General features: G+C 43.6%; 1 pseudogene; it reads left to right on the top strand.

The window, feature by feature from the left end:
- The window catches only part of LOC123402604, a 113607-nt pseudogene that overhangs the window by 72055 nt on the left and 20238 nt on the right, over positions 1–21314 (top strand).

The raw sequence follows: 21314 nt of genomic DNA, 5'->3' as shown, positions 1-21314 counted from the left end.
CCACTATTTTAACAGACTTTATTATCTTGGATATCCGCGAGGACGATGCCATGGCTATCATCCTCGGAAGACCCTTTTTAAACACTGCAGGGGCTGTTATAGATTGCAACAAAGGCAATGTCACTTTCCATGTCAACGGTAATGAGCACACAATGCACTTTCCGAAGAAACGATATCCAGTACATTGTGAAAGTGCGTTATATCGACTAAAGGGGGGGTGAATAGTAGATTTTTAGAATTTCATCACTGAGGAAATTCCTTTTGAGGAAATTCCTCACTGATGACTAACTTACAGCGGAAACAATTAAGGATCAGTTGTGCAATCGTTCACAACAGCAGTATTACAGAGTGAAGATTATGAAAACAGATTGCACAGCAAGCAGGCACGCAGAATACAGATGATGATTAACTCAAGTGAAGAATTTGGGGTTGAGGAAATTCAGAGAAAGTCTTCAGCAAATTCTTCAAACAGTTACAGTGAAAGTCATCAACACATAATACAGAGAATGTAAAGAGTTGAGGAATTAGAACCCGATTCTTGGTGAAGACTGTTGTTGATGACCCAATTCCAACTGCTGTGACAGTTGTACATCTGGTTTGGAGCGGCTTGGTATTGAAACCAAAGGACACCCAGTCCCGGGACACACAGTCCCTACCGTACTCTCCTTGAGCTAAGGACACACAGTCCTCGCCCAACACTCGTGGTAAGTCTTCAGGGCAGACTTCCAAACCCTCACAAACTCGGTCACCCGGCGATCCACAATTGACTGCTGGATTGCTCTAGACCATGACGCCTAACCGTCTGGAGGATGCACAGTCCTCAAAGGTAGAAGGCTTCAGTCCCACACAGGAACAACTTCTTCAGTGATGCTCAATCACTAGGTTTGGTTTGTGGTTTCGGTGGGTGGTGTATTTCCTCACTGATGATTTACTCTCGAAAGCTCTGAGGAATTTGGGTTGCTCTTATGACAAGTGTCAGTTTCTAACGGAGCATCCAACCAGCTAGTGGTTGTGGGGGCGGCTATTTATAGCCTGGGAGCATCCCGACATGATTTGACATTAATGCCCTTAAATAATATGACCGTTGGAGTGGATAAGATCAGTGACTTGGCGTGGCTTATCGAAACGGTCGGGACTCTCAACTGTGAGAGTCCTCATGTCACTCATATTCCTCACTTGAGGCTTTTGGTAGGATTTGGCTTGGATTGAGCATCATGAGGAAATTCATTCCATAGCGTTACTTTGACCCCCTTTAACAGTACGGTGTTCCTATTCATCAAATGCGAAGAAAGTAAAACAGAAAACGTAAATCTTCATGCTTCAATTTCTTCAGAACAATTTTCTTCAGGAACCACCGATCTTCTCAATATCAATATCTTCATGAGGAATATCAATTTCATCGCAAATTCTTCGCAATTCATTTCTTCAGCTTCAGACCAATTTCTTCAACTGAAGACATATATTTTTAGGGGTCGATATTCTTCAAATATCTCAAACTCCTCAATGACTTATAGATCCTGTGTACACTTAAAAACACATTAGATACTTAACCTATAAGTCTCCAAACCACCAAAATCACTAAGGGGCACTAGATGCACTTACACATTGCATCAATGCTATCGAAAAGACTTCATCAATTCTCATTGGGAGCTTTGAATGCCCTATTCCTCGTGTCAAGATGAAGTATGATTTGCTTGTTGGGGAGATACATATCCCCATTGAGGTGACTTAGTGGCTATTCGAAAATTCTCCGTTCTCTCTTGCGATTCGAGAAGGTTTTGTCATAAGGACTTGATCAACCCCATTGACGGATTTCTTCCGAAGACCATGAAACGGATGAATCAAAGAGTCACATACCTCTGTTTTGAGCTTTCCTTTTCTGTTGCTTAGAAGAAAAATGATAGAATTAGTTTAATTTTTCCTGCTTTCTGTTTTAGCGTCCCGGAGAAAAATATCATATGAAGAAAATGAGGATGCATGATGGCAAATGGTATCTGACGAATTTCAGCATGCGTGCATTAAAACTTGAGGAATAAGCATGCGAAGAAAACGTTCAAAAGCGTCAGAGTACCATCGGGCTTAAGTTACAACTCATTACATAAAAACTTCAGAAGAGCCAAGAGTTTGTAACTTAAATATAGTTCATAAGCCCCAAAAATAAATCTCGTTTGAAGACTAACTCTCAAGTTTCTCCCCCTTTGTCATCAAGTGACAAAAAGGGACAAACTGAGGACTAACGCCCGTGAAGACTTCATTTCTTGGCGGTTGATGAAGATCCTTGGCGCTTCTTGGGTGTAGTCTTCTTTCTTGGGCCTGTTGCGGTGTTGAGCTGTTCCTCATCAGATTCGGCGGTGCGGAAGGACGAGAAGGAGCTGTCTTCAAGATCTGGCACTGGAATGGGCCTGAACTTTTCTTGAGAGGCCACGACCAGTCAAAGTCCTGCTCAAAGTTCAATTCTTCAAGCTCAGACTGGGTTTTCAGATGTGCAAGGGTAGCCCAGGTGCGATCAAAAACCTCAGGCAGATAGTGATGATTTAGCTTCACACTGTTCTGTGTCTCAGTGAGGGTTTTCACAATGGCACCAAACTGGCGTTTGACCCATTTGTGGTTGTGATCCACCTTCTGATGAAGACTGAGAAGAAGCTCTCTGGTGTTTAGCACGCGAGGAGGAACTGGGCTTGGTGGACGAGTCTCAATATCGTCCCATGAGGAATATGCATCTGGCTCTTTAAATTGACCATCAAGAAGCCTGCTTCCTTCATCAATTACAGACTTCCCTTTTCCCTCAATAGGCTCGAAAGTCTTCTTGTTGATCCGGATAGGAGGCATATAACCAACATGGTTCTGGAAACCTGCGTGAAAGTTGATGCCTGTCCTTGTCCTGAGGAATCTCATGATCCATGGTGCATAAATTTTGTGATCATATGGGCACATTGCATTGTCAGCCAAAGTCCTCAAGAAGAAATCATGGATATTCATGGGGATACCATGAATGATGTTGAAGAGGATATCCTTCATGAGGCCGACGACATCTTCGTCATCATCATGGCCTTTGATTGGCGCTAGAACACTGCAGAGAATGCGGTAGACAGACCGGGGTGTGTACTTTAGCTCATGGACGAGGAATGTGGTTCTTGAGGGTTTTCCTGCAGCCAAAGGCTTCATGAGGAATTCCATCATTCCATTTGGCAGCTCACGCTCACCATAAAGCTTCACTGCCCCTTCTGAAGGAATTGGTACGGGCAGTTCTCTGAGGAGTTCAGACGCTAGAGCCTTGTAGTGAGTATTTTGGGTCATCCAGTCGAACACCCAAGTGTTGATGTCATCAGTATTGCCCGAGATGTGCAGAGTTGAATAGAACTGAAGAATTAGCTCACTATTCCAATCTGATATGTCGGAGCACATAGGGAGCAAACCTGCATCATGTAGTACACTGAGGACTGGTTCCATGCAGGGAATCTCTTCAAGTTCATCATGAGGAATGTGCTTGTGCTGGAATATCTTGTTGCGTCCACAGAGCACAGAAGCATAGTAGTTCATCTGAGTCCTTGTCCAAAACTTCAAATGCCTCATTTGAGGCTTGTCATAAGGATTCTCTCCGATGAAATACATGCGTTCTTCAAAGAAATTCTCTTTCTGAAACTTTGGCCGCTTTGAGAATGGCAGGCGCTGAACTGGATTGAGATTGTGCTGAGGAATGGAAGGGGAAACAACCATGGCAGTATCTAGGTTGAGCACAATAAATTCATTGTCAGGGGCGGGAACATTTTCTTCAGCAGTTTCCTCAGGATGAGGAATTTCTTGTTTTGGCTGAGCATCAGGCTGAGGAATTTCTTCATCCTTCTCAGCTTGAGGAGTTTGGTCAGCCTGTTCAGTGGGAGGAGCCTGCTCAGACTGGACATTTTCTTCAGCTTGATTTTCATCAGCTGACTTTGTGGCAGAAGCAGATTCATCAGCTGCTGCAGCTGAAGCTTGAGTAGTCTCTTTTTGAGGAATATGAGGTTGAGGACTGTCATCTATTTGTATTTCCTCATCAGTATGCTCCTCAGAGGCAGCATCCTTCATTTCCTCATCTGCCCTTGTAGTGTGGCCACCAATGACGACCATTTCATATGAAGGTGCAACATTAAGAGGCACCGGGTCCAGTGGGGCAGATTCTTCAGTTTCCTTGAGGCGTTTTGCCTCAATCTTTTCTTCTGCTGAGGAAGTTTTTCTCTTCTTCGCTTCCTTCTCAGCAGCCCTTGTCTTTTTCGTGTCTGATGCAGACGGGATTAACTTCTTCACCTTTGAAGTTTTTGGTGAAGGTGATTTCTCAACAGATTCTTCAGCTGGCAGTGGAACCAGCTGGAACAGAGTCATCAGCCTGCTTTGGTGAAGCGGCTGGATCAGTAGCAGTTTCATCAGGAGCGGTCTCAGTGATGATTTCTTCAATGGCCGGCTCATCAGCACGGCGCTCTTGGTGTTGTTCCTCATCTTGAGGAATTTCCTCCTCAACAGGAGATGCATCTTCTGGCTGTTCAACAAGGGGCTGAGGAGTCGGTGCTGGTGGGGGGTGACGTTTGTTGTAGTCATCAACAGCACTAGTGGCTAGCTTGATGAAATTGCGTTTGATGCTTGTGCGGTCTGACAGTTTCTCACACTTGTCAGTCAAGACTTGCAGCTCTGCCTGGGTGGACACCAATGCTTCAGGCGTCAGCTTGAGAACATTTTGCGTGAGGAATTTCTCCTTTCTGGCCTTTGCAATTTTTGCCTGCTTGGCCTTCTGTTCCTTCCACTTGGCTTCGTTTATGAAGGTAGCCACCATGTGGCTGACACCAGGAGGAAGTTTCAAATCATCAATGGGTGTGTTTGGGTCTTCATACCACACATTGATGAAGTCGAGGAGGACCTTGGGGTCCATTGCCAGAGGAATAGCACTGCCTGATGCTTGTGCTACCCTTTCTTGCTTGTTCCTGATGATGGCTTCCAGAGTTTCATCATCATATTCTTCACTTCCCTATGATGCAGACGGGACTGTGATGATTTTGTTGGGGCTGGGCAGAGGTGCAGGTTCAGTTGTTGTCAAAGTCTTCAAAAGAGGTGTTGAAGACTTTGTCTCCGAGCTAGTTGCAGCTGGGAGTGAGGAGCTGGAGCTGGCAGTCGTAGTCTTCACGACTTTCTTCTGTACTGGCTTTGGAGGTGGAGCTGAGGACTTTGGTGTAGATGCGATTGGTGCTGAAGGTTTTGGCGCTGATGGTTTTGGTGTTGACGGTTTTGGAATCGAGGGTTTTGGAGCTGAGGGTTTGGTGACAGAAGTCTGTGCAAACTTCTCTTGGGGTTTTGAAGCTTTTGGCTTTGTCGGCACAGACTTTGGTTGAGGAATCTCGGAGCGTGAGGTTTCTGCTGCTGAGGAATGAGCAGCACCGGAGGCAGCAGGTGAGGATTCATGAAATTTCTTCACTGCTGTTTCTGCTTGCTTCTTGAGCTTGGCCAGATGCCTTTCTTTTTCATCTGGGTAGTCATCAAGTGTCATAAGACTTGAGGGATGAGCTACTTGATGATCCTCAAGTGGGGCCCTTCTGCCAGGAGGCTTCAAAGCGAATTTCTTCGCATATTTTGGAGTCACAAACCTGTACTCCTTCCACTCCTTTGCCCATCTGCGTTCAATTTTCTGCAGCCTAATCTTTCTTTTAGGCATAGTCTCAGGTTCATCATCAGGCGTGCAATAGTCCAGGTATATGTCATCAGGAATATCAACAGCTGTGTTCTGCTCCAGTTTCTTTCCTCCCTTCTGTTTCCTTTCTTCCTCCATTTTCTTCAGACGAGGAATTTCTGAGGATTTTGAACTCTTGAGGATTCTGATGAGCCTTGAAGAGTTTCTTCCAGAAACGCTGCACATCAGTTAATGTGATGAGAACCGAGAGATTCATCAGCTGACATGTGTGTATCTGTGAACAGAGTATAGTTGCGAGGAATTTGGAGAGGTCATATGCGTTCTCAGATTTGAAGAAAATGAAAAATTTGACAGTTTGAGGAATATAACCAGTGGTTGAGGAATTTGCTTAAGCATTCTGTTCTTGGGTTCCAGAGTTGTACAGATCCGAAAATTCGCACAATTGAGGAATCTCGTGAAAATCTTAGATGCTTAGCTAGTTCATCAATGATTGTGGTGATGGATAGTGTTTGAGGAATCATGTGCGCACCGTATCTTGAGGAAAAACAGATTTCACATGGGAGAGGTAAAATTTCAGATCTAATCTGTTGTAAAAATGGGATATAATTACCCTGGAAGGTGCGAACGAAGAACACAAAAAGGTGGTGTTGGAGAGGCTCTTCGGTCAAGTGTCCAATGCACCCTAACTTGGCAGCAGAGGACGTCTACGGCGGCGGCGGACGTAGATGTTCCGACTCCGTCGTGATCCTGGCGGCGAGAAGGTTGAGGCAGTGAAGCTCTTCCTTCCCGGCGACAAGACTACCAGTGGTGGTGCTAGGGTTCGGTGTGCTATGGCAGGAGAGCGATGAGGCGAAGAAGATGATACCGAGGGGGTTAAGGACATATTTATAGCCCGAACGTTACTATTTGGCACGAAAGTTTTAGACCGAATAGCCCTTGCCTCTACGTCTCCGCAGGACACGTGTAGCTCCCGTACGATGCGGTGGAGATAGTGGAGATCGTGGCTATCCAATCATGGGAAGTGGGGGTTCAGTTACTGTTCCTTTGAAGAAAACAATTTTTCGAAGATTTGAGGATTTTCGTTACAAAATCATCAGATGGCAAGGATGAAGTGAGAATTTTGAACAAAGTTTCAAGTAGAACGCATATGATGAATTGAATAGACTGAATAAGTATAGCATAGAGGGAAAATAGGGTCCGATCACATTCACTTAGCAGAAACATCAACTTGAAGAAATAGCAATAAGTGAATGCTGTTGAGGACTGGAAATCACAGTCTACCTAGGCAAATGAAAGTCATCAAGTGTTTTTGAAGATTTTGCAATAGATCATCACAATGAAGAACAACTGTTTTGAAGAAAAATGCATTGTGAGGAATTTGATCATTTGAAGAAAATCAACTTGAGGAATTTCACATTGGGCGGTGGCGTTGCCCACCATATAAGAATGTTGATTACAGACGCCGCGTACAATTGTCGTAGGGCCCTGAGAATCAATTTCTTCGTTAATTTCTTCACATTCAGAGTGACTTTCTTCATTGGTTGAAGAAAATCGTTTCATCATGTGTTGCACATCTAAGTCATCAACTTTGCATAAGTGTTAGGATGTGTGCATGTTTTTACAAAACATTTGAAGACTCTAAGATATTTAGCGCACACCGCAACTTGCAAAACCTTTTCTCATCCAAGGGCTTAGTGAAGATATCAGCCAGTTGATTATCAGTCTTCACATGGTCGATGAGGATATTGCCTTTGAGGACATGATCCCTAAGAAAATGATGACGAATCTGGATGTGCTTGGTCTTCGAGTGCTGTACTGGGTTATAGGCAATCTTGATAGCACTCTCATTGTCACAGTAGAGAGGCACATTCTTCATGTTGGTGCCGTAGTCCTTGAGGGTTTGCTTCATCCATAGTAATTGAGCACAGCAAGAACCAGCAGCAATGTACTCAGCTTCAGCAGTGGAGAGTGATACGCAGTTCTGCTTCTTTGAGGACCAGCAAACCAGTGATCTTCCAAGGAAATGGCATGTGCCAGAAGTTGACTTGCGATCCACACGGTCACCAGCATAGTCTGAATCAGAATACCCTACTAGATGAAGATTGGAGCCCTTGGGATACCATAATCCTAGTGTTGGTGTGTGAGCTAGGTATCGAAGAATATGTTTCACAGCCTTATGGTGTGATTCCTTCGGTTTTGCTTGAAAACGTGCACACATGCAAACACTAAGCATTATGTCTGGCCTAGATGCACATAGATACAATAAAGAGCCAATCATAGAACGGTATACTTGCTGATCGAAATCTTTACCATTTTCATCAGTGCCAAGGTGACCGTTGGTAGGCATTGGAGTCTTGGCACCTTTGCATTCATGCATGTCGAATTTCCTCAGAACATCCTTGAGGTATTTCTCCTGTGATATGAAGATTACATTGCTTTATTGACGAATTTGAAGACCTAAGAAGAATTTCAGCTCCCCCATCATAGACATCTGATATTCTTCACTCATCATATAAGCAAATTCATCAGTGTATCTTTTGTCAGTACAGCCAAATATGATATCATCAACATATATTTGACATACAAACAGCTCATTATCATAAGATTTTGTGAAAAGAGTTGGATCGAGTGAACCAGGTTTGAAGCCTTTCTTCATGAGGAATTCCTTCAATGTATCATACCATGCCCGAGGGGCTTGCTTGAGACCATACAGAGCCTTTTTGAGTCTGAAGACTTTGTCTGGATTCTTTGGATCCTCAAAACCTGGGGGCTGAGCAACATATACTTCTTCCTCAAGCTTACCATTGAGGAATGCACTTTTCACATCCATTTGATATAAGATGATGTTATGATGATTAGCGTAAGCAAGTAGAATTCGAATAGCTTCAAGTCTAGCAACCGGTGCAAAAGTTTCATTGAAATCTATTCCTTCAACCTCGGTGTAGCCTTGAGCTACAAGTCATGCCTTGTTCCTCACCACTTGACCGTCCTCATCTTGCTTGTTTTGGAAAATCCACTTGGTGCCGATGATGTTATGCTTGCGAGGATCTGGTCGCTTGACGAGCTCCCATACGTCATTCAGCTTGAATTGAAGAAGTTCGTCTTGCATGGCTTGTATCCATTCCGGTTCCAGAAAAGCCTCAGCTACTTTTGAGGGTTCTGTGATGGATACAAAAGAAAAATGCCCACAAAAGTTAACTAAGTGTGAAGCTTTTGAGCGAGTGAGAGGACCTGGCGCGTTGATGTCGTTGAGGATTTTGTCAAGTTCAACTTCATTTGCAATCCTCGGATGAGCTGGTTGAGTATTTTGTCTGGGCTGAGGAAGTGGTGCTGTTGCAATTTCCTCAGGAGCATCTTCTTGACTTTCATCAGCGATGGGGATTGTTTCTTCACCAATTTCCTTAGTGGGGACAATGTCTTCAGTAGGCTTAAGCTTTATCGCTTCCTCAGGAGACAGCTTATCTGGATCAGAAGGCAATTGCTCTCTTTGCGAGCCATTAGTTTCATCGAACCGCACATCTACAGTCTCAACAACTTTGTTGTGATAGTTGTTGAAGACTCTGTAGGTGTGCGAGTCCTTTCCATAACCGAGCATAAAACCTTCATGTGCCTTAGGTGCAAATTTTGAGCTATGATGAGGATCTCTAATCCAGCATTTTGCACCGAAGACTTTGAAATAACTTACATTGGGTTTCTTGTCAGTGAGGAGTTCATATGAAGTTTTCTTGAGGAATTTGTGAAGATATACCCTGTTGATGATATGACATGCAGTGTTGATTGCTTCAGGCCAGAAGCGACGAGGAGTCTGATATTCTTCAAGCATAGTTCTTGCCATTTCAACCAGAGTCCTGTTCTTTCTTTCGACGACACCATTCTGCTGAGGAGTATAAGGAGCAGACAATCCGTGAGTAATACCAAGTTCATCAAGATAATCATCAAGACCAGTGTTTTTGAACTCGGTTCCATTATCACTCCTGATATGTTTGATATTAATGCCAAAGTTTGTTGATGCCCTTGAAGAAAATCGTTTGAAGATTTCCTGCACTTCAGTTTTATACTCTATGATATGCACCCAAGTGTATCTGGAATAATCAACAACTATGACAAAGCCATATAGAGATGCTGCATTGGTTAGTGTTGCATAGTGTGTAGGTCCAAATAAATCCATATGAAGCAATTCAAATGGACGTGTAGTGGTCATGATGGTTTTGGAGGGATGCTTGGATCTGGTCATTTTCCCAGATTCACAAGCACCGCAGAGATGATCCTTGAGGAATTTGACTGATTCGATGCCAATAACATGCTTCTTCTTTGCAAGTGTGTGCAAATTCCTCATGCCTGCATGACCTAGTCTTCTATGCCACAACCATCCTTCTGAGGTTTTTGCTAGTAAACAAGTGGCTAGTTGACGACCTGTAGAGAAGTCAACAATGTACAAATCCCCTCTTCTTACACCTTCGAAGACTTTGGATCTGTCAGATTCCATGATGATTACACATCTATATCTACCAAAGATAACAATCATATCAAGATCACAAAGCATTGAGACTGACATGAGGTTAAAACCAAGGGATTCAACAAGCATCACTTTGTCCATATGCCTATCCTTAGAAATAGCTACTTTGCCAAGTCCCAATACCTTGCTTTTACCTTTATCAGCATATGTGATTTGCTTCAGAGGTGATGGAGTTAGTGGCATATTCATCAGTAGGCTTTTATCACCAGTCATGTGATGTGTGCAGCCACTATCGAGAACCCACTCAGTATTTTTGGGTTTGTCATCCTGCAGATGAATTAGTACAGCTTACCATCTCATATGCTTCAAATTTGAAGAATATGATACTAATTTCATCATAACAGAAATGTAAGGACGTGTGAAATATTTCTATTTCATCAATCATTAGCTTGCGTCCTATCAAGCATTTCCTCAGGTCTCCAGCAAATTCTTCAGATGATGATATTCATCTGGAGACCTGACCTGCAGAAGTGATTAGTTTGATTTCTTCACCACCCACATCTGAAGGGGTGGCAAAGCGTTCATCATCCTGCGAGCACCATATGAGAAAGGTGGCATTGAAGCTAATGCACTTCTCTTAACAGTAGGGGGGTTAAAGTACTCATATGAGTATGCAGAGAACTGGTTTGAGGATTTATGAACATAATGACTTGAAGAATAGAGCTCATAATCATATTCCTTGTAGTTTCCCTGCATGTTAGACGCATAAGCACGGGTATGAGCATAGTTTTGACCAGTTGAGGATTTTGATCCTCTTGAAGACTTTGGTCCTCCTGAGGAATTTGATCTGGGGTTCAGATTCTTCAGAGGTGATGTCATGAGGACATTTACTTGAAGATTTTCAAGACAACTTTTGGGAACCCAGATTTTCCTCAGAGGAGGGCCATTCCTGCAGTTAGTTCCAACATATCGAGCAAATACTTCACCAGATTGATCTTTGCATAGTTTATAGTTGGAATCAAATGACTCATCCGAGGAATAGGATAATTCACATGAGAAGCCAGTTAGATTAGATGGATCAAAAGGAGGCCCAGTAGCAGCAACCCATGAGGTTTTGGGATACTGCTCAGGTTTCCAGTAAGATCCATCAGCATTCAATTTCCTCTTAAAGGCAATTCCTTCTTTCCTCGGGTTCCTGTTCAAGATCTGCTTTTTGAGCACATCACAAAGGATTTGATGTCCTTTGAGGCTTTTGTACATGCCTGCCACGTACAATTCCTTCAACCCTGCATTTTCATCAGTGACATTTGTGTTTTCCTCAAGTGAGGAAATAGACACAACAGGTGCAGTTGAAGTATTTGTAGCAGTGGTAGCATTTGAAGATTCTGGTGAAGAATTAGCAGTTTCACGATCAATGCATTTAAGACATGGAGGAATAAATTCAACTTGACTAGCGCTGATCTGTTGAGCTAGTAATGAATCATTTTCCATACTAAGATCATCATAAGACATCCTCAGCTTCTCAAGATCAAGCTTCCTTTGAAGAAATTCATAGGAAAGCTTCTCATGATCAGTGAGGAGTGTATCATAACGATCCTGAAGATATCAAATCTAGACTGAAGATTTTTCATGTCATCAGCGAGGATTTGATTAAGATTCATTTCATCATTCAACACATCATCACTTTTGTCTAGCAGTTTTTGAAGCTTTTCCAGAGCAGTTTGTTGTTTAGTGGCAATGATGGCAAGTTTACTGTAACTGGGTTTTTTGTAATCATCATGTTCACAGTCACTTGAATCAGATGAGGAGGCATTATGTGATACCTTTGAACCTTTTGCCATGAAGCAATAGGTTGGAGCGAAGTCATCAGCATGGTCATCACTATGGATGGTGCACTCATTTTCTTCAAGATTGAAGATTGACTTGCTGACGAAATTGGTTGCTAGTGCAAGACTAGCCTGTCCGGATTCTGAATCTTCTCCAGAGCCTTCTTCATCATCACATTCTTCTGATTCTGCCTCGGAATCCATTTCCTTGCCAATAAGTGCCCGAGCCTTTCTGAAGCTAGTCTTCTTGTGTGAGGAGGACTTTGAGGTTGAGGATTTTGAAGATTTCTTCTTCTTCTTTGAGTCATCAGAACTGTCATCCTTGTATTTCTTCTTCTTTGATTCCTTTCCCCAGCGAGGACAATCAGCAATGTAATGGCCTGATTTCTTGCACTTGTGACAGGTCCGTTTCTTGTAGTCCTCAGATGCAGATTCTGATTTCCTCATGTCTCTTCTTGATGATTTACCGAACTGTCCTCGTCGTGTAAATCTCTGGAATTTCCTCACAAGCATTGCAAGTTCCTGACCAAATTCTTCAGGGTCACAACTGCTGTCATCTGTGTCTTCTTCTTCAGATGAGGAAATTGCTCTTGCCTTCAGTGTGCGTGGTCTGGAATAGCTTTGTCCATATAGATCTCTCTTTTCTTCTAGCTGGAATTCATGAGTATTTAGCCTTTCAAGGATATCAGCAGGATCTAGCATCTTGTAGTCTGGTCTTTCTTGGATCATCAGAACTAAAGTGTCAAATGAAGAATCCAAAGATCTCAGCAGTTTCTTCACAACTTCGTGATCAGTGATGTCTCGAGCTCCCAGTGCTTGCAGTTCATTTGATGTGTCAGTGAGGCGATCAAAGGTGTCTTGGCAGCTTTCATTTTCATGTCTCTTGAAGCGATTGAAGGGATTGCGAAGAATATCAACACGAGAGTCGCGTTGGGTTGATACTCCTTCATTTACCTTGCACAGTCTTTCCCACATCAGTGTTGCAGAGCCTAAGGCACTTACTCTTCCAAACTGGCCAGGGCTCAGATGACCACAGATGATGTTCTTCGCTTGAGAATCGAGTTGCTTGAATTTCTTCACATCAGCTGCAGTGACACTAGCAGAAATGATGGGAACACCATTTTCCACAATATACCAGAGATCATTGTCTATAGCTTGTAGATGCATTTGCATTTTGTTCTTCCAGAAGGGAAAATTCTTTCCCTCGTAGGTAGGACATGCTGCAGTCACCTTAAACATGCCTGCAGTCGACATAACTAAAACTCCAGGTGGTTAAACCAAAATCACACAGAACAAGGGAGTACCTTGCTCTGATACCAATTGAAAGTGCGTTACATCGACTAGAGGAGGGGGTGAATAGTAGATTTTTAGAATTTCATCACTGAGGAAATTCCTTTTGAGGAAATTCCTCACTGATGACTAACTTACAACGGAAACAGTTAAGGATCAGTTGTGCAATCGTTCACAACAGCAGTATTACAGAGTGAAGATTGTGAAAACAGATTGCACAGCAAGCAGGCACGCAGAATACAGATGATGATTAACTCAAGTGAAGAATTTGGGGTTGAGGAAATTCAGAGAAAGTCTTCAGCAAATTCTTCAAACAGTTACAGTGAAAGTCATCAACACATAATACAGAGAATGCAAAGAGTTGAGGAATTAGAACCCGATTCTTGGTGAAGACTGTTGTTGATGACCCAGTTCCAACTGCTGTGACAGTTGTACATCTGGTTTGGAGCGGCTTGGTATTGAAACCAAAGGACACCCAGTCCCGGGACACACAGTCCCTACCGTACTCTCCTTGAGCTAAGGACACACAGTCCTCGCCCAACACTCGTGGTAAGTCTTCAGGGCAGACTTCCAAACCCTCACAAACTCGGTCACCCGACGATCCACAATTGACTGCTGGATTGCTCTAGACCATGACGCCTAACCTTCTGGAGGATGCACAGTCCTCAAAGGTAAAAGACTTCAGTCCCACACAGGAACAACTTCTTCAGTGATGCTCAATAACTAGGTTTGGTTTGTGGTTTCGGTGGGTGGTGTATTTCCTCACTGATGATTTACTCTCGAAAGCTGTGAGGAATTTGGGTTGCTCTTATGACAAGTGTCAGCTTCTAACGGAGCAGCCAACCAGCTAGTGGTTGTGGGGGCGGCTATTTATAGCCTGGGAGCATCCCGACATGATTTGACATTAATGCCCTTAAATAATATGACCGTTGGAGTGGATAAGATCAGTGACTTGGCGTGGCTTATCAAACGGTCGGGACTCTCAACTGTGAGAGTCCTCATGTCACTCATATTCCTCACTTGAGGCTTTTGGTAGGATTTGGCTTGGGTTGAGCATCATGAGGAAATTCATTCCATAGCGTTACTTTGACCCCCTTTAACAGTACGGTGTTCCTATTCATCAAATGCGAAGAAAGTAAAACAGAAAACGTAAATCTTCATGCTTCAATTTCTTCAGAACGATTTTCTTCAGGAACCACCGATCTTCTCAATATCAATATCTTCATGAGGAATATCAATTTCATCGCAAATTCTTCGCAATTCATTTCTTCACCTTCAGACCAATTTCTTCAACTGAAGACATATATTTTTAGGGGTCGATATTCTTCAAATATCTCAAACTCCTCAATGACTTATAGATCCTGTGTACACTTAAAAACACATTAGATACTTAACCTATAAGTCTCCAAACCACCAAAATCACTAAGGGGCACTAGATGCACTTACACATTGCATCAATGCTATCGAAAAGACTTCATCAATTCTCATTGGGAGCTTTGAATGCCCTATTCCTCGTGTCAAGATGAAGTATGATTTGCTTGTTGGGGAGATACATATCCCCATTGAGGTGACTTAGTGGCTATTCGAAAATTCTCCGTTCTCTCTTGCGATTCGAGAAGGTTTTGTCATAAGGACTTGATCAACCCCATTGACGGATTTCTTCCGAAGACCATGAAACGGATGAATCAAAGAGTCACATACCTCTGTTTTGAGCTTTCCTTTTCTGTTGCTTAGAAGAAAAATGATACAATTAGTTTAATTTTTCCTGCTTTCTGTTTTAGCGTCCCGGAGAAAAATACCTCGAAAATAAATGTTCTCCGATGGTCCTGAAAATTTAGTATAATTTTTTCTGGAATTTTTGAAAATTTCTGGGCCGGAGAGCTGTTCAGGGGGCCTGACTAGTGGGCCACAAGCCCCACCACCGCCACCTACCCCCCTGGTGGCGGGGTGCAAGCTTGTGGGGCCCACAGGCACCCCCTCCACTCATTCCAGCTCCCAGCCTCTTCTTCCACCTCCAGAAAAAATTGTTTCGCAGCTCAAACCCGTGTTCTTGCTCATTTGGCTGTGATTTTCGATCTCCTTGCTCAAAGCACCATTCTCCGAACTGTTTTGGGGAAATTGCTCCTTGGTAAGTGACTCCTCCATTGGTCCAATTAGTTTTTGCTCTAGTGCTTTATCCTTCGCAAATTCTTGCTACCTTGGTGACCCTGTTCTTGAGCTAGAAATGTTGATTTTAGCTGGTCCCAAGTAGTTTTAGCACGTGATACGGTCTCTAGGCAGTAGTAGGAGTAGTTGCTACAAGGTATGGTTGGTCCTCATTCACTTTTCTCTTGAACTTCAAAAATTTCAGCAAAAGGAAATTATGTTCAGGAGGAAGTTTCATGGTGGTTCCTCAAGTAAGAAGGGTCCTCGTCTCTCCTTTCGGGAGCCCGAACCTTTTCAACTAAGGGACGCACCGGTGCAACCATGTGAATGGCCTTCCGATGAGTTCATGATCGAAGCAGGTTTCAAGGATGAGTTTGCTGCACTTGTCCGCAATGCCGGGTTAGAAGAATTCCTCTCAGATAAATGTTAACAGTATGCTATGCTCACTGCCTCTTTCGTGCGTAGATTTAAATAATTAGTTGGCCGTGAATCATCCATACTGTTTGATCTATACGATAAATCATATACCGTGGGTCTGGAGGATTTCAATAGGATTTGCAAGATACCCGATGGAGGTAGTGTTAATGATCCTCCTAAGTCTTCGGTCAGAGACTTTGCCTCCAGTATAACTATTGGAGAAACCAGAGATATCACGCAAGCCACCATAGGAAGCATCCATTTCCCTGCCTTGCACTACCTTGCCCTCTTCATAGGTAGGTGCGTTAACGGCAAGGGTGCACATTGTCACCTATGCGCTTCCGACCTTAGTATCCTTAAGAGCGCAATAACAGGTGACAGGAGCTTCAATATGGGAGCTATTATAGCAAGGAGGCTGAATAAAAATGCCAGTGAGGGGGATTTCTTTGGTGAAGTTTATGCTACAAGCTTAGCAAATTTTCTTGGAGTAACCATCCGTCCAGAAGACCCTCCTCTCCGTACAACCTACCTTGATCATGTCGCTCTAACACGCTACCAGTTCCTTGAGAGAGATCATGGATCCCTCCTATACCGCTTGATATTTAACCGGCAGCGTGTTTTCCATATTACCCTTCCTGCTCCTGCTTTCTTTGACTTTCAGGTTAAACGAAGATACTTCATAACCATAGGAGAGGCAGAGGAGTATGACAGGGAGGCGACTGCTGCTCGACTTCGTGAGGCATGTATTCAGGCAGTGGCTGCAGCACTCCCGTATAACACCCATTATGACTTTGGGTTTCGCCAGGATCATCCATGGGAGTAGACCAAGCTAGGCCAAAAGCCTAAGCTTGGGGGAGTATGTGTTCTCACCGACTTTACATTCATGCTTATGCTTTCACTTTGTTAGCCGGTGTTTACACTTTGCCACTGTATTATCCATGCTAGTTTCTTTTTGTTTTCTTGTTTTCTTGTTTTGTGTCCTTTTGAGAAAATCCAAAAAGATTTTTCTTTCTTCTTTTGCTTGTTGGGAGCTTTCCCGTGTAAATAGTTTTCTTTTTCCTTGTGTCAAGGTAGAAGATATTGGTTACAATGTTTATTGGTTCTTGCATGCTTACCTGTTTAGCTTTCAAAGAGCCATATTATTTTGTCTTCTCCTTTGTGTTTGCGTGCAGATTCAGCTTAGTCCAATGCGCTTATTATCGTTTTCATCGTTCCATCGTGCAAATGAAAGGAAATAATTATGATATATGATGAAGTGACTGAGACTGAAAAGCTGGTATGAACTCTATCTATTTTGTTTTTGTAAATATGACTTGCTTGTCGACCCAGATTTAGCTTTGTTGTGAGAGAACCATGTTTCCAATGACAACTTAGAGATCATAGTTTCTGATGCCATGCTTATTTAGCTGAGAGCTTATAATGGTCTGTCTTGATTGCCAACATAGATTTGGAGATGACTATGATGTAGTATGATAGGATGGTATTCTCCTTTGAATGTTTCAAGTGGCTTGACTTGGCGCATGTTCATGCATGTAGTTGAAACAAAATCAACATAGCCTCTATGATGTTCGTGTTCATGGTGATTTATATCCTGTTCATGCTTGCATTCAATGTTAGTCAAACTCATTGCATCTTGATGACCGTTGTCGCTCTCTAGTTGGTCGCTTCCCAGTCTTTTGCTAGCCTTCACTTGTACTAAGCGGGAATACTTCTTGTGCATCCACTTCCATAAACCCAAAAGTTTTCCATGAGAGTCCACCATACCTACCTATTTGCAGTATCTACCTACCGTTCCAAGTAAATTTGCATGTGCCACTCTCTAAACCTTCAAGAAATAATCTGTTTTGCATGCCCGAATCGCTCATGTGGTGACAGAGGGGTATTGGTATCTTCCATGCTAGGAGTGTTATCCTCGACATGTGTTTATTCACAGTCATTCACGAGAAAGGGGCCGGTATTTGGGATGCCCAGTTCCATGCTTAAATCGAAAACATAACTGTAAAACAAGGCTCCCTCCGGATTGATGTTAGTATGGACGGTACCGAGGATTCGGCTAGCCGTGGAGTGTGATTGATTGGTGGTGGGGGAGTTAAAACTTTACTTTTCTGTTTGGAAACCACCTATAGCATGAGTAGCATGGAAGATATTGAGAACTCTTGGTCATTGCGTTGACAATGAAAGCATGACACCCAAAATTATTATCTCTGTTTTCAAAGCTTGAGCTCTAGCACCTATGCAAATCAATGCTTCCCTCCGCAAAGGGCCTGTCTATTTATTTTCCTGTTGAGTCATCCTCTTCTTTTATAAGCACCAATTAGAGAGCACCTCTGTCATTTTTATGCTTTGCTTTTGATTGATATGAGTATGATTATGACTGGATCTTCGTTGCTATGAATTACAATGCTTAGTCAGCCCTTGATCTTTGAAAGTGATATGCATTTATGTTTTGCGGTCTCAGAAAGAGCTAGCGAGATACCACCTATTCATATTGCTTCATGCTTGTTTTGATTGAAGTGTTGGTATTTGAAACTCATTATTATTTGCTCGTTAGTTGATTATGCCATTGATATTAGTTTACCGTCAGACCTTTGTGTCATTTGCTTATGTGGTTAACTTGTGATCTTGCAGAAATTCTGGTTATGAGTTAGACATAGTTGCAACAACAAGATCAAACAGAGTTTGTCAAAGTTTTTCTTTCTCTCTCAGTTTGTCAACTGAGTTGCTTGAGGACAAGCAAGGTTTTAAGCTTGGGGGAGTTGATACATCTCCATCGTATCTACTTTTCCAAACTCTTTTGCCCTTGTTTTGGACTATAATTTGCATGATTTGAATGGAACTAACCTGGACTGACGCTCTTTTCAGCAGAATTGCCTTGGTGTTATTTTTGTGCAGAAATCAAAGTTCTCCAAACGTCCTGAAAATTTACGGGGAGCAGTTTCGGAAAATATCAAAAATATCTGCGCCAAGTTCCACCTCAGGGGCTGGGCCAGTGGGCCACAAGCCCCTGCTCCGCCACCACCCCCTGGTGGCGGTGGGCAGGCTTTTGGGGCCCACAGGCACCTGCCGCCCCCAACTCCAGCTCTATAAGTTGTCTTTCGTCCCAGAAAAAATAAAAAGAGAAGTTTTCGTCGTGTTTTCGATACGGAGGCGCCGCCACCACTAGTTCTTCATCTGGAGGGCAGATCTGGAGTCCGTCTTGGGCTCCGGAGAAGGGAAATCGTCTCCATCGTCATCATCAACCTTCTTCCCTCTCCAATTCCACCATGAAGCTATTCGTCGTTCGTGAGTAATCTATTCGTAGGCTCGCTGGGTGGTGATGAGTAGGATGAGATCTATCATGTAATCAAGTTAGTTTTGATGGGGATTGATCCCTAGTATCCACTATGTTGTGAGATTTGATGTTGCTACTACTTTGCCATGCTTAATGCTTGTCACTAGGGCCCGAGTGCCATGATTTCAGATCTGAAATTATTATGTTGTCACCAATATATGTGTGTTTTAGATCCGATCTTGCAAGTTATAGTTACCTACTATGTGTTATGATCCGGCAACCCCGGAGTGACAATAACCGGAACCACTCCCGGTGATGATCATAGTTTGAGGAGTTCATGTGTTCACCAAGTGCTAATGCATTGGTCCAGTTCTTTATTAAAAGGAGAACCTTAATATCCCGTAGTTTCCTTTTGGACCCCGCTGCCACGGGAGGGATGGACAATAGATGTCATGCAAGTTCTTTTCCCTAAGCACGTATGACGACACACAGAATGCATGCCTACATCACATTGACGAACGGGAGCTAGCCACTTATCTCTCCGTGTTATAGCTGTTGCATGATGAATATCATCCAAACAAATCACCGACCCATTGCCTACGAGTTTGTCCTACTACTGTTGTTACTTGTCTTGCTCTGCTGCCACTACTGTTGCTACTGCTGTTACTTGTCTTGCTTTGCTGCTACTACTGTTGCTACTGCTGTTACTTGTCTTGCTCTGCTGCTGGTACTACTGTTGCTACTTGCTACTGCTGTCACTACTGCTGTTCCTTGCCACTGCTATTGCTCGTTACACTGCTGCTACCTGCTACACTGTTGGTTCACCTACCGTTGACGGGAATTGACAACTTCCCTCGACACGGCAACGAAGGCGCCATTGATACAATTGTTAGGAATAGTCTGCCGTCAACAGATTGTTTCTGACACCGTTGTTATCATACTACTTTGTTGTTACTATTGTGCTTGCAGATACTAATCTTTCATGTGTGGTTGAATCCGACAAATTCAGCTGCTAATACTCGAGAGTATTCTCTCACCTCCTTCAGGCGATCTACAAATTTGGGTTGAATACTCTACCCTCGAAAACTGCTGCGAACCCACGCGCTGGTGGGCCATCAACAACATTCTTCCAGTTTCATTGCCGGGGAGTGCTATCAGCATTCTTCTGGTGCCGTTGCAGGAGAAGGTTTGTTGTTATAAGCATTAGTCTAGTTAACGCCAGAGATTGCGCGATCACCCCACCAGCACTCTCTCCCTTCATCTCGCTTCTTTCGCTGTGTTGCCACATATACCGACGCCGGCCCGAGCCATGCATTGCCGCTATCGACCAGATCTGCTCGCCCCCGACCTTTCTCCACCACCTCGCCATTCCTCCCAAGTTGGTAGCATGCGTGCCACCGTTGTGGAATAGGTCGTCGCCTCGCACCGCCCTTGCAGCCGGTAGACGCCACCGCCCAGGGCTGCTCGTCCCTGACCTTTCTCAACCACCTCTCCATTCCTATCAAGTCGCCAGCGTGTGTGCCATCACCATGGAATAGTTCGCCGCCTCGTGCCGCCCTTGCAGCCGGTAGACGCCACCGCCCAGGGCTGCTCGTCCCTAACCTTTCTCAGCCACCTCGCCATTCCTATCAAGTCGCCAGCGTGTGTGCCATCACCATGGAATAGTTCGCTGCCTCGTGCTGCCAACCTCTGCATCGCCTGCAGCCGGGAGACGCCACCGTCCAAGGCTGCCTCCTTATTTGGGAAGAATATTTTGCACTACCACTTCTGTTGCAAAAATAAGAAACTACAACAAACCTTTCTTACAGAAAATGAAAAAATGTTCTAAAAAATTCTACAGCAAAACTTGTGTTGCAATGTTAAAAGCATCGTGCATGACCCGACTGATTTTTCTTTTAAAGATCAGCCATCGAACATGTAGCACACCCCTAAATATAACCGATTGAACACGTACGTGTACCGAAGTAAGCGAAAAGAGCAATTAGTGATACAAATGCACTTTGTTATTTCCTCCCTCCATCTGAATTTAGTGTGAAATATGACATGTGTACAGGAGGGCTAATGCTACGTCGACGGACTCATACGGGGTTTTACGGACTGGGTTTGAGGTGTCAAATTGACATTGAATTAAGGTGAAGGAGGGGCCCACCCACCTGAAAATCAGGGGGGGGGGAATGGAGAGTATTAGAGGGAAGGTCTCCGTAAAACTCATGTAAGTGTCCGTATGTTTAGCATTTTCGGTACAGGAGTAACCAT

This window comes from Hordeum vulgare, chromosome 6H, assembly GCF_904849725.1.
Source record: "Hordeum vulgare subsp. vulgare chromosome 6H, MorexV3_pseudomolecules_assembly, whole genome shotgun sequence".
Taxonomy (NCBI): domain Eukaryota; kingdom Viridiplantae; phylum Streptophyta; class Magnoliopsida; order Poales; family Poaceae; genus Hordeum; species Hordeum vulgare.
Note: the sequence above shows the minus strand (reverse complement) of the source record. Positions and strands in the feature narration are given on the sequence as shown.